This window comes from Triticum urartu, chromosome 7A (genome assembly GCF_056163025.1).
Source record: "Triticum urartu cultivar PI428250 chromosome 7A, HENAU_Tu73, whole genome shotgun sequence".
Taxonomy (NCBI): domain Eukaryota; kingdom Viridiplantae; phylum Streptophyta; class Magnoliopsida; order Poales; family Poaceae; genus Triticum; species Triticum urartu.
Genome location: NC_141879.1, coordinates 591486636 through 591498178, shown reverse-complemented (window position 1 = coordinate 591498178; position 11543 = coordinate 591486636). Strand labels below are relative to the sequence as shown.

Below are 11543 nucleotides of genomic sequence, written 5' to 3'. Positions count from 1 at the left end.
GAACTTCAGGACGTGTGGTTTCTTCTTTTACTTATTTTTTCGTGAATCAAACTTCTAAATTTCCCCCACTTTCGCGAGTCTGACAATATGAAGTTCTAAATTAGATATTTCTAATAGTACAATATGTATATGAAAATTCAAGCAACAAAATTTCCCCCCGCAAACAACAGAACAAAAAATTTCGGAATGTGAATACGGAGTGATGAAGATCAACACATTGGACTGGATACGTACCCATTACTGCAGAAATTTGTGGTCTTCAAAAGTTTCAATTACTGGGTAGTTCTAATACATAACCTTTCCACGTAATAATATATGAACTTCTCGGAAACATAATTTTTGTTAAGAACATTTTTAAGTACAAAACATACATGAAGGAGGTCGAAGATGTGCGCACGGACGCATCAAAGTGTAGGAAAGTTTTTGGATGCTCTTTTTTTAACAATATTAACTCTCAAACATCAGCGACAACCTAAAGAAAAAAGTACCGGTTCTGATTTGGCATATCAATAAGCATATAGAGAGGACATAATCAGATCTTGCTCTCAGCATTAATTCACCGTCATTGCTTTTTTGCGTCCTAAACTAGTTCTCCTGGAGCACAGGACGGAGGAGAGGCTGGACTATGTGCAGGCTGCCCTGCCAATACTTTTTCAACTTCCAAACTTTTTTGAAACTATGACGATGAGGAAGTTCGATGAAATTTGCCGGGGAAGGTCGCTGAGAGCAATGACAACAGGTAACACGCGAGAGATGGCAGACATATGGCTAGATTGTGGCGATCAGGACCTCGGGGAAGCTGCCAAGTGCCGTGCCGCAGCAGGAGAGGCTCGGCGGAAGGTCGAACAGAGGGGCAAGGGAAGGTCGCAGGTGGCAGCTTGCTCGAGATGGTGATGGAAAGGGAAGGTCAGAGAGAGTTGGCAGGGAAAGTCGCTCGTCGCGTCTGGCTTTCTGTGACACAGGAAGCAAAGAACTTGGGGGAGGAACACGGAAGATTAGACGGAGACAGGTGGTGGACCTCCAGCTTGCATCCTGGCGCGGCGGCTGTGGGAGATGGAGGGGACAACCGCCACCGTTTTACAGAAGGTCGGGGATGCACCCGCAGATGAACGTGGTCGGCGTCACACTGTTGAACCCCGGCGGTGGCACCAGTTGTCCAGTTGGAAGCGAGCAGCGGCGAGCAGGTGGAGGCGGCGGCATGAGCGAGATCCGTTTGCCGGGGAGGAAAGTGGGGGAGGCGGCCCGTCTGCCTGGGAGGAAGGTGGGGGAGGGAGGCTCTGTCCAGCGGCGGCGCGCGATGGTTGGGTCACGCCGGCGGCCAGAGCTTGTTCGCAGTTGAGGCCGCGCCAGGTGAATGTCGGCGGCGGCGAGCCCGGTGGATGGCGACGGCGGCCGGGAAGCGGGACACGGGGCGGCGGCCGAGAAGAGAGGCACGGGGCGCAGGGCGGCGGCCGCGGAGAGAGGCGCAAGGCGCGGGGCGCGGGGCGGCGACCGAGGAGAGAGATGCAGGGCGGGAGCTCGGTGGCGATGGGATCGGGGAAGATTGGGGACGAGCGGTTGTGGGGTGGGATTTTTTTTTCCAACGGGTTCGTGATGCAAATAGTTATTTTGATTCTGGAATTAGAATAGTGTCACTATATATATAGTGTTATTATTCATCATCCAGGGTGTAGAATAAGTTATTCTTCACCCGAGGAGTGAATATTGCGATCATTTCATAATTAAATTATGTTTGAAATTCAAATAATTACATTTTTATTGATTCACTACGTAAAATTTGGCATAAGAAAATAAAAATATAGATCATAAGACAAGAAAATTTGCAGTTTATGTGTATTTTACACTATGATTTTACGTTTGTAATTTTATATAACATAAAATATTTTTTAGAACGAGTATATATTTTCTTACGGTCCCTTTTTACATCGAAAATAAGACAAAATTTACAGAACGTAAAATTATGGTGCATTCATGGTAAATAGAGGGGGGTGAAGAATAAGTGCGACCCTATATATATATATATATATATATATATATATATATATATATATATATAAGTAAATTGTTTGGGGCACCTAGGTGCCTGGGCACCTAGACCCATTATATGGCAACTCACATTTGTAGTGCATGATGTACAATGCACGACAAAATGACTTTCCAAATTTGTTTGCATGCACTACAACCATCAACGGTCATTGATTGCTTTCCAAAAACAAATATACTATTGTTTCCTAGCAATGATTTCTTTCCAAACAAAGAAGGTTTGTATGTGCACTCTTATTTTTAAGGTATCAGATACGACCAAATAATATAAGGCCGGGTCATACTTTTTAACGCCTAATATTTCTATACAAATTAAGATGACCATATAACATAAAATGTGACCCTAATTATTATTTTACTTTTAGGAAAATATGATGCATGCTGGTACCCACAGATGATTTTTTCATGCGTACAAATACCCATACATAGTTCTTTTTAGTTTTGGGAATGCACATTGCATGCCAATACCCACACATGATTTTTCGCATGTGTATGTGGACCTAGGATATTATACCCGCATACCCTTTTTCATTATACACATGCTTTGTAGATATAAACAAAATTGATATACTTTGGACGGTACATACCCGAACACTATTTTTTTATCACGTATATTCTGTTGAGACATACATGTAACTGATAGTGAAGATATACCCAAAAATTGTATAATTTACATATACCTAATATATAGGGTATGTACATATACCTAAGATATTGTACACACAAACTCATTTTTTAGTACATGTATATGCCTTGAAGACATATCCAAAAATTATATAGTTTTAATGGGGACATACCTAATAATGACATCCTCCTTTTTTTGGGTAGGTATATGTACCTAAGATATTATACGCGCAAATTATTGTCTTCAAAAGTATATCATGAATATGGTGCCATGTACCTTTCTCCAAAAAGGTATACAACATCAATAAAATATGAATTCTTGTTCTCTCTAGAATAGTGCACGTACCATGCATGTGACCATTAATTGTTCATTCTCGCTTTTCATTCTAATGTGGGCATTTAAATGTCCATACCAATCAATAATTAGCAATAACTATTTTCTAATGAAACACTCTAGTACTAGTACAAGTGCACATATCTCAGCATAATCCGACGGTTTGTAGACAAGGTGCCCAGATACCTAGGTGTCCCAAATTATCGTTCTATATATATATATATATATATATATATATATATATATATATATATATATATATATCATTCATTCGCTTTGTTTAGAGGAAAATAATAGATGCAAAATCTCAACCGAAACCGTGGTCATTACTCCGATTTTTCTGGCTTCTTTTTATAGTTGCCGTCGGACCACCTTATCCATTTGACCGCTTATCCATCTCTCCTCCTGTTTCATTGGCATCCAGCTGCCGCGGCGGCTCACATGGATGGACGGCTACAGCGGCGGCTAAGAACAGTTCGATCGGAAGGTCCATCTTCTCATCGCCAATTGTGATGACGTGAACCAGGTTGCTTTTCGGCATGGTGGCCATGGGTGAAATAAGATCGGAGGTGCACTCCAGCGACGCCTTGTTCTTTTTCCCGTTGATGTGAATCCTGCTCCAAGTTCTCCAACTGCAATTAGCTGCTTTTGAAGCCCACCAATCATATGCCAGGTACCTGTTCGATTTGTCTCACTACCATATACATACATAATTCCTCACGGCAACAATTCTGGTGGAGCTTCATTAACTCCGACTGATCTTCTTCTTATTCCTTCGTTCAGGTTATGCCAAGAACCACCACAGATCTGGTAAGTGGCACGACATGGTTGTATCTCCTCGTACAGTTGGCAACTATTTCTCGTCTAATTTTTATAGGGTCAATTGAACAGGAGGATGCCTTCTATGCCCATATGCCACATGCAAATAGTCCAAAATTTAGATTTGGGGATTTTTCTTCTGTTCACGGTTTGTATGAATTTAATTTAATTACAAATTCTGGTAAACAATTAGGGATGCCATCCGATTGTTTTTAGGTGCATTTCAATGAATTAATGCCATCCGATCTAATTTGTAAATGCAGTGTGTACGTCTTTGGGTACATTGCCGCCGCCGGCGGCCATGTGCGGTGGAGCGGCCATGGTGAAGTTTGATGCATGCACGACGAGTGATCTCATGTTTCTTATTGATGATGACGTATATGTTCTCTGCGAAAAAATTGATGATGTATATGTACTCCTTCTGATGCATATGAACTGATTTTTTTTATAAACTTACCTTTTATTTCAGATGAATATACTAATTGTTCTGTGAATGGATGAATGCATATATGTACTCCTTCTGATGTAGTATATATACTGTTTTGGTGAACACTTCTTCAGAAAGAAACTGCAGCACACTCTTTCAAAAATGCAGTATATACTTCTTAAACAAATGGCAGTATATACTCTTCTGAGTATTTTGCTGGTATATACTCCTTCAAAAAAATGGCAGTGTATACTCCTTCAAAAAATGGCAGTACATACTCCTTGAATGTTGTGAGTATATACTCCTTCAAAAAACTACTTAAAAGGCTGTATAGACCTGTTTATAAAAAAATGCAGTATATGTCTTGCATGTGCGTTGGGCACATATATATATAGGAAAATGGTTAGTACTCCTAGAAGTATGTACTCCTACACACGTCTAGCTTGTTTTTTTTGTTTGCCCGTGCTATGGGATTCTATCCCCCGTAGCCTTTCATATTTTTACGTGAAAAAACCCCCCAACAAAACAGGTCATTGCTCCGATTTTAATGTGGTGTTTATTTTTGTCGCTTGACCCGCCTTATCCATTTGAGCGCCTATCGATCTGCCCTACCGTCTCATTAGCGGCGGGGGCAACAATGGCGGCGATGCCGGCGGCGGCGGCTTGCAGCTGGCGCAAAGATATTGGCCGCGAAGACAAGATCTCGCTGGACAGTGGCTCTTCTTCTCACCGGCCAACGGCGACGACGACAGTGGCCGGCTTCGTTTCCGTCGCGCGACGACCATACTCAAAATCAAATCAATGGTTCGCTCATGTATCTCTTCTTTCGGCTTCCAGGTGGCTGGCATGGCCTGCCGCGTCGCTAGTGGATGAGCGTCATGCGAGAGAACAGTGGCGCCCAATTCTTCCCAATCGATGGTGGAGTCTCGTCCAAGTTTCCAACCGTAAGCAGCTGGCCCACGAAGCAAATGCTAAGTACCCGATCGATTGGTCCTCATGGAAGCAGTTTAATCCCATTGAGCCGGATTGATTCTGCCGGCTCTACTCTTCTGAATCCTTTCAGGTAAACAGGTCTGAAACTACCACAGATCTGGTATGTTGGCGCGTGCACAATTTTTTCTGCTTTTTTTTTCTTATGATAATGGAGTGGTCATCGAATTAGGATCCTAAATTATTGGTATATACATCTCATGTTTAACGAGAAGTATGATCCAATCCATTATCCGGTGAGTGCAGTTCTAGTAAACTAAATGAGTATATGCATCCACCATTGTTTAATTGCCGTGGCTGCTGGCCAATTGATTGGAGAATCACTTTCTCTCACCCCAGCTGCGTAAATAAACTTTTGTTCTTCAAGATGTACACAAGTGCTAATAGATCAGGTCATCTATTGTCCTTCCTGATGTAAACAAATTGAGAAGTTCTTTTTACTCTGTTTCTTTGTGGATGCATGGGTGCACCTAGTGCAGTTCTTTTTATATTTGTGACTTGGATATATTGTATACTTATACAGTATTTTTCAAGAAAGTCTAACTTATGTTGCTAACAGTTTTCCAGAATATCCAAGGATGCAATGCATGTAAATTTGTGTGACTGAGGAGAGCCTCCATGCGATCTCGAGAAGCATAGTTGTGTTATCTGCAGTTTTCTGGCAGACATAATCCTTTTCTTTGTAGCATAACCTTTTTGAAGATCTAAAAGTAGTTGCATAGTCCTTTTTGCTTGATCGGTATACATGTTTCTATTAAGATGCGAATTTATGTACTCATCTAGCAATGCATATTAAGCATGCTGGCCAGATAGACCAATACTTCCATATGAAGAAGCAGTATACACTTCTTTGGCAATATTCGTATGTATTTTTTTGGTGACAAGCAGTATATAATTCTTCGGTTGATAAGTACTAGTGTATATGAAAAGGTACTCCCATCGGAGAGAGTAGCATATTATATTTTTGAATAATAATAAGGATATAATTCTTTGAAGAAAAGAGGCCATGCTGAAGTATATACTGTTTGTAATCCCATGAAGTATATAATGTTTTAAATCCAGTGAGGTATATTGTTGTAAATTCAATGAATTTATATAGTGCTTTTTAAACAAGGGGTATATACTTAAATATCACCCCTTTTGCGGGAAAAATCATCCATTGAAGTATATACCACCTTTTTTGCGAATAGAAGTATATACCACCTTAAATAAGGAGTGTATGATGCATACTATTTTTATAGTATCATATACCCGTAAAAGATGTTAAAAAATATACCCGTAAAAGCTGCAGTATATATATTCCATAAAACAGTATATGCCCCTTAAATAAAGTAGTATATATACTCCTTGCAAAAACAATGTATATTCCTCACAAAAAATCAGTACATACCACCTCCTTCTAATAATATTTTTTATACATACTTGAAAGAAACAGTATGTACTATACCAACACAAATGAAGTATACAACTTTTGTAATAATTGAGGTACATACCCCTTCAAAACGAGACTACAAAACTGAACATACTACATAAATGGAGACGTACAGAACCATTGTATCTTCCAAGTTGCTACGCATGGGATCCATTTTATCGGCACCAGTGCTAATTCTCCTTCCAAACGTAAGCACTTTATTTAAAACGTCATACATCCTTAAGAAACGCGATATACTCCGGCAACCGAAATAGCTCTTAAACCGATACCTATTTTCTAGCTGATCAACATGGTCGTTCCTCCCTTCTAGGTCCAAGGACCCACCTTATACCGATTTTTTTTCTGCCTTTTTGTTTTACGTTGGTTTACCTTATCCATCTGGGGTGGGAGTACATACTCCTGGAAGTATAAAACATGAGTCCTATATATATATATATATATATATATATACACACACACACACACACACACACACACACCTCTATTTTAACATCTATGCACTGTAATTTTACTTTTCATAAGTTTTCTCTTATTTTAGACATAAAAAGAGAACGTAAGAAAAAAGCTATAATCGTCGTAATTTTTTTATGATACGTAAAATTGAAAATGTAATAATATAGTATAAAATGTACATAAAATATAATTTTTGACCTATATTTTTATGCCAAAATTTATGCAGTAAATCAATATGAATGTAACTATTTGAATTTCAAACGTAATTTATTTATGAAATGATCGTAAAATTACCTCAGGTGCAGAATAAGTTATTCTTCACCCGAGGTAATTATACGACCATTTCATAAATAAATTATGTTTAAAATAAAAATACTTACATTCATCTTGAGCCACTACGTAAAATTTGGCATAAGAAAATAAAAATATAGGTCATAAGATCAGAAAAAAAATACATTTTATGTATATTTTATACTGTGTTTTTACGTTTGTAATTTTATGTAACATAAAATATTTTTTACAGTGACTATATTTTCTTACGATCTACTTTTACATGTAAAATAAGATCAAATTTACGGAACGTAAAATTACAGTGCATACTACCTAGGGTGACGAATAGTCAATTCATATATATATATATATATATATATATATATATATATATATAAAAATTGTGCCTGAGTGCACATTAATTTATCATGCGCGCTGACCCATCGCATAGGCAGACCACGTTCATTAGCAATCAAACGTAATCTGGCAGCCCTCAATAGTAATAGAGCAAAGTGGGTTACGACTCCAACACACAGGCTAATTTTTTACAGTAAAAAGTTTTGTGTATTGTAATGTTAGTACAAAATACAACCTACAGGAGGCCACCCACCCGTGCATGGCGTCCTCTAATTCAATGGTAATTTTAAGTCAATTGATAGTAATGGGTGTGAGTATTGTTACTATCTCTACGTATACCAACTAGAAGGATCCGAGGGTAATAGATAGTAATTAGCCTAACCCGCGCGACGGCACCCCGCGCTTGATGATCACTCGCAAATGTGCACTGTATTGATTCAAGACTGCATCAGTGCATGTTCATTTAATCTCAAAATAATGTATAAAGACATTGAAGAAACCGGACATACGAAGCTATTGAAATGTTGGAAATGTAGTGATACAAAGGTACAAATTTAAAGTAGCATACTTCAGAAGCAAACCAGTTATTCAAACTACATACAGTTCACTGAAAACAGAGAACTGTATATAAAAATATGAACACACTACATAAATGAGCTAGAAGTAGTTGCTAGTGGATTAGATCATCCTAGTATATCCTCTTGCAGGATTGATGCCTGTGAGAAAGTGGTAGAGTGATTTTGTTAATTCCTGCACACGTCCGACGGGAGGATGCGCGCCCGTGTATGTGATAATGGGATCATCGCTATCTGGGCGTTGGGATACATGCGAAGTGGTAATACATCAAAGAAGCTGCTGCATATCTTTGCCGGAATCATTGTCTGTCTTGCAAACTCGTTTTGCTGTGTAGTTGCTTGCTGGCGGGCCATATTGAATTGCCATTGTTTTGTCTGAGCTTTCTGTCTTGCTATAAACAACCTTTCTTTTGTTACTTCAAGGGCGTAGTAATTATGGTCATTGATAGAAATATTATAATCTGCGCAGATGCATTCTAAGGCCACCTGAGCTGCCTTTTCCATTGCTTCATCTTCTTAATTAGTTGTTTCTCCTTCATATGTAATGGAGGATTCTCTGAAACTATCTTTCTGACGTGGCAGAGCAATTAGTACGGACGCTTGTATCATACCTTCATGAGCATACCAACATGTGTAGCCTTGTCCTTCTAGACCAACTGTTTCAGTCACTGTTTCAAGCATTGGTCGTCTTGAAATGTATACTATAAGATTCTCCTCCTGCATAGAAGGATTTGTAATATACTCCCTCCGTCCCAAAATTCTTGTCTTACATTTTTCTAGATACGGATGTATATAATACTAAAATGTGACTTGATACATCCGTATTTAGACAAATTTAAGACAAGAATTTTGAGACGGAGGAAGTAGTAAATTGCTTGCTTGCAAGGGATAAACTAAGACAAAAAGAGTTAGGTGAAGCCAAGAGTTTACCGAGCTGCTTCCGCTCCCATGCATAAAATTTAGAGCCGGATGATTACCCTTCTTCTTAACTTGCTTTCCTATGGAGGATGCTCATTGGGGACGGTAGGCTTCGTCCATTGTGGTGTACTCAGGTGATCTTGCCCGTGAGTGTACAACTGGTAATATATAGAGCATGTACAGGTGAGTGAGTCACCGTCCGACGGCACCAGCCGCACGAAGGGGCACCACTCTTGGATGGTTGACCACAGACAGAGCACCAAGTAAATAACGATCAAGATGGAGACCAGCAGGAGATCGGAAGAACGACCAATCGATCTGTCAGTCATCTGCACGACCGAGGAATCTGCAAACAAGTATTGGACACACCACATTAGAAACCGACCGAAGCTCATATGCCTGAACAGCTAAATCTAAAAACAAATGAGCACATCAGCTGGACCAGATGCAAATACCCACCCACACAGCTCACAAGAAAAAAAATGAAAACCAATTAAGGATATGTGTGGCCCATTTTTTTTTAAATCGCCAACCATAATCTGCAACTTGATCAACTCCATAATAACCCCGTAAAGGGCTAGCATCAGTGCATTACTGGAATGCATGTGTGCACTGCATGGCTCGGTATATTTTCATTTGATTGCATGTGTGCACTGCATGCCGCGGTGTATTTTCATTCGATTGCATGCGTGCACTGCATGTGCGGTGTATTATCGTATTTTCAGTGGATTGCACGCGTGCACTGCATGCGCCGGCGTATTTTCAGTGGATTGCACGCATGGTCGGCGTACTTCCGTTCGAGTGCATACGTGCACTGCATGCGTCGGTGTATTTTCATTTGAGTGCAGGCAAGCACTGCATGCCGCGGTGTGCTTTCATTCGAGTAGATGCGCAAATACCCACCCAAGCAGCTCACAAGTACAGAAACCTGTCAACCAACCGGCACAGCAGCAGCAGGAACCAAATAGACGGCAGACATCTTAGAGTAGCCAAGCTAGAAAGCATAGGAGACAGAAAATAAGCAAAAAAAAAAAGAAGCAAGAACTGACCCGTTCGCACACTAGCGAGCCGAGCAGCAGGCGGAAGGCCATCAACCGCAAAAGAAGAACCGACACTAATGGTGGGACTCAGTTGATCTGTCAATCATCTGCACCACCAAGGAGTCTGCAAAGAAGTAATGGACAGACCACATCACAAACCGACAAAAACTTACATAGCGGAACAGCTTCGCCCGTAAACAGTTAGACATATCAGACAGACCAGACGGAAGAAAACAGGAGCGAACCAGCAGAAAAGCAACAGAGACCAAATAAACCGTGCACATCCTAGAATAGGCAAGATGAATAGCAGAGGAGGGAGGAAGCTGAGCAACAAAGCATATAGGAATCAAAGAAAAAAAAAAGCAAAAAAATACCAGTTCGCACACCAGCAGACCGAATAGCAGACGGAAGGCCATGACAGACGAAAGAGGAAGCACCACTGATGGTAGAATCTGCAAGAAACAAGAAAAAAGCTGACCACAATATCCATAACAGGAAGAACAAACAGACCGCACCAATAAGGATCAGTTGCGTATGCCAAAGAAGCAGACACACTTACCAACAGTACAGTCAACAAACCGCTTCCCTAACAAAATCTCCCGACCGCGGCTATGAAAATCTCCATCAAGAAACTGCTCCGAGTCAGAATGCTGGGCACCAACAAAATAGAGCAAGCAAGTAAGATCTCCGCATTTCAAACAAAAGGAAGAAGTACGATCCAAACGGAGGTACAAACGCAGCATAAAACAGACAAACCAACCAGGCCGGCGAGAACGGAGCGGCCGGCAAGCCGCCGCGGAGCGGGAACGCCTCCCTGAATCAACTCCAGCAAACTGGCGACGCATAGCAGCTGCTGGTGTCACCGACGAAGAATCGATAGAAGGAACATGCATGCGAGTACGGCGAACACGGGCAATAATGGAGGCCCGAATCCCAGGAGGATGACCCCGACGGCGGAGTCCAGAACGAACAGAAGCAGAAGCAACCATGGCCGGCGCAAGAAGGAAGAACAGAGAGGAAATGGATGGTGATGGAATGAGGAACGAACGGGCAAAGAAGACGGTATTTATAGGAAGAGGAGAGAAGAGGAAGACAAATCAAAAACAACCATCGGGAATGATGTAGAAGCGCCCAGAAATCTGAAAGAAAGCGGCACCCGACAAAGAGGAGATCCCAGAAGGTGCGGGCGGCAGTCGACTTAACTGGGAGGGCGCGAATTGTGGATCAAATTCCCATGCAAAGCGCATGCAATCAATGGCGA

General features: G+C 40.9%; 2 long non-coding RNA genes across 2 annotated transcripts; one reads left to right on the top strand and one right to left on the bottom strand.

Annotated features, from left to right (window-relative positions):
• The first annotated feature begins 3369 nt into the window (after positions 1-3369).
• On the top strand, positions 3370-6129 carry LOC125525356 (uncharacterized). The gene is made up of 5 exons (XR_007291265.2): positions 3370-3674; positions 3785-3811; positions 3893-3968; positions 4084-5310; positions 5797-6129. It is a non-coding gene; the product is annotated as an uncharacterized LOC125525356 (long non-coding RNA).
• A 2001-nt stretch (positions 6130-8130) lies between these two features.
• On the bottom strand, positions 8131-11301 carry LOC125524054 (uncharacterized). The gene is made up of 5 exons (XR_007290526.2): positions 11043-11301; positions 10842-10932; positions 10657-10734; positions 10292-10406; positions 8131-9588 (listed from the first exon to the last, which is right to left on the bottom strand). It is a non-coding gene; the product is annotated as an uncharacterized LOC125524054 (long non-coding RNA).
• Positions 11302-11543: the final 242 nt, after the last annotated feature.